Source organism: Lactuca serriola, chromosome 2 (genome assembly GCF_051521515.1).
Source record: "Lactuca serriola cultivar US96UC23 chromosome 2, Lser_US96UC23_V15, whole genome shotgun sequence".
In the NCBI taxonomy this organism is placed as follows: Eukaryota; Viridiplantae; Streptophyta; class Magnoliopsida; order Asterales; family Asteraceae; genus Lactuca; species Lactuca serriola.
In genome coordinates, this window is record NC_136409.1 from 231,890,503 (window position 1) to 231,892,757 (window position 2,255).

Here is a 2,255-nt window from a genome sequence, read left to right on the forward strand (position 1 = left end):
AGAAGTAAATCAAATTAGAAGTTGAATTAAAAGAGCATTAGACAATTACAATGTATATTATGTTACAAAACCATGTATTATGGTAAGTTTGGGTACGTAAGCTTATATACCCTTAAGGGTATATTCACTTTTCCCTATATATATATATATATATATATATATATATATATATATATATATATATATATATATATATATATGGTTAGGTTATTTTGTTTTCACTATTTATTGTGTGTATTTAAGATTGATTCTGGACCAATCATTTTAGTTATTTTAAGAAAGTAATTAATGCATATTACATGTTGAAAATATAATGAATATTAATTACATCTTCAGCATTTAATATACATTAATTACTTTCTTAAAATAACTAAAATGATTGGTCCAGAATCAGTCATACATGTACACAATAGATAGTGAAAACATTTGAACCTATATATATATATATATATATATATATATATATATATATATATATATATATATATATATATATATATATATATATATATATATCATTTTTGTTATCAAGTTCTTGAAGATACAACTCTAAATTCTCTAGACTTGAAGCTCTTTTATGGGAAAAAAATATCTAATAAAAGCATTTCATTAAACTCAATAGAAATAAATTTATTTCTAAAAGAAATAATATTGGAACATCTTTTAACGAAATTACCCTGGAGTTCTTGAAAACAATATGTCAATCACAACCCAATATAAAACCAATGACTCTAAGAAAGAAGTTGAGAATGAGCTAATGGCCAAGGTCAAAGTTAAACTGGCCTTCACATAAAGATACAATATTCGTTGCTAAAACCAATTTGCTGCAAAAAAAAAAAAAAAAAAAATCTTAAAAGTTTGAATGTGAATTATTATAATAGTAGGAAGGTCAAAGGCATACCTTTTACGAGGAGGAAGGTCAAAATTATAATAATTAGATACTCAGTTGTTTGAGTGTTTGGTAAATTTTGAAAATTTATGTATTTCAATAAACGAATAGATAAAAAAGGACAAAAAGGACATTCTTATATATTTTTACCTGCAGTTGCAGTTCTTCAGTATCCTCCTCTGGTTGAGATATAACTTCTTCCTGTTGCGTGTTTTCATGGGATCTTCCATTACAATTTGATGAGGAAATCTTCCACCTGTTCTGGCTGATGAGATGCATCCATGTCCAATAGAACATCTGCAGAACTCGATGATTGATGTTGATCGTCAATGTGCTGAAAGTGTTCGTCTTTATGCATATCATCCACCATAAAGGGCTCCAAGTTTAGTTCTAGGTCATTAAGATCACGCTGAACAGTCAAAGTATTAACATCATCAATATTATGATTAAATCATAACATAACATATGTTTGGATATTGAATTCCCTTACATTTGTTATGCTCCTGCCTCCTTTATCCAACTTCATTTGTTGATGATGAATTGTACATCATTACCATAACTTGCCCAAATTAAGTGAACTTATAATTAAAAAGAAGTATCAAAATCGACCAAAAAAACAACCACAATCAATGATATATTTACCACTAGCCGCAAGAGTGTTGCGATGGAGAAGCACATGACTGCAATGGTGGGAATGAAGACGGCAGGGTTTGTTCATCATTCGAGAAGAACACTGCCGCAATAGTGTAGGAGACGCCAAAGCAGCAGAGTGTAATTTACACACAAAGGGAAATGACGGGACAAAGGGCTTTAAAACAGAAGGGGAAATATTCGAGGAAGGGCAGGCTAAAATTATATTGGACGAAATCTAAAAAGGAAAGGAGTAACACGTCGTAGACCAAAAAGTGTTTGATTATAATAAGAATAATACATGGTTATATTGGAAAAGTCCTACTATTTTATTTTATGATTTTTTTTGGTAAATTCTTAAAAGTTTTTTTAATCAAAAGGTCTCGTTATTTTAGGAAAATCATATAATCTGTAATTTTCTGTTAGAATATAAAAAATGATTTTTTCTTTAATTTGGACAAAATGTTAAATAATCAAGACTTTATCGTTCAAAAAAACTTTCAGTACTTTATTAAAATTTTTTCCAAAATAATGAGATTTTTTTTGCATAGAACCCAATAATATAATATTAATTCAATTTTTACATTAAGGCGTTTCATAGTAAATATGAAGAAAATGTGTATTTACACACAAAAAAAAAGGTCAAAGAGAATTTTGTTGAGTCACGTGTTTAACAATCATTATTTTTTTCACAAACAAATACATGAAACAATCATTATTTTTTTTCACAAACAAA

At 27.7% G+C, this 2,255-nt stretch overlaps 1 long non-coding RNA gene across 2 annotated transcripts; it reads right to left on the bottom strand.

Annotated features, from left to right (window-relative positions):
- Positions 1 to 580: 580 nt before the first annotated feature.
- Positions 581 to 1,692, bottom strand: LOC145090870 (uncharacterized). Of its 2 annotated transcripts, XR_013701799.1 has the most exons (3): positions 1,532 to 1,681; positions 1,380 to 1,448; positions 581 to 1,298 (listed from the first exon to the last, which is right to left on the bottom strand). It is a non-coding gene; the product is annotated as an uncharacterized LOC145090870 (long non-coding RNA). The 2 variants fall into 2 exon arrangements; XR_013701798.1 differs by having other exon boundaries at positions 1,380 to 1,692.
- Between the last annotated feature and the right edge of the window lie 563 nt (positions 1,693 to 2,255).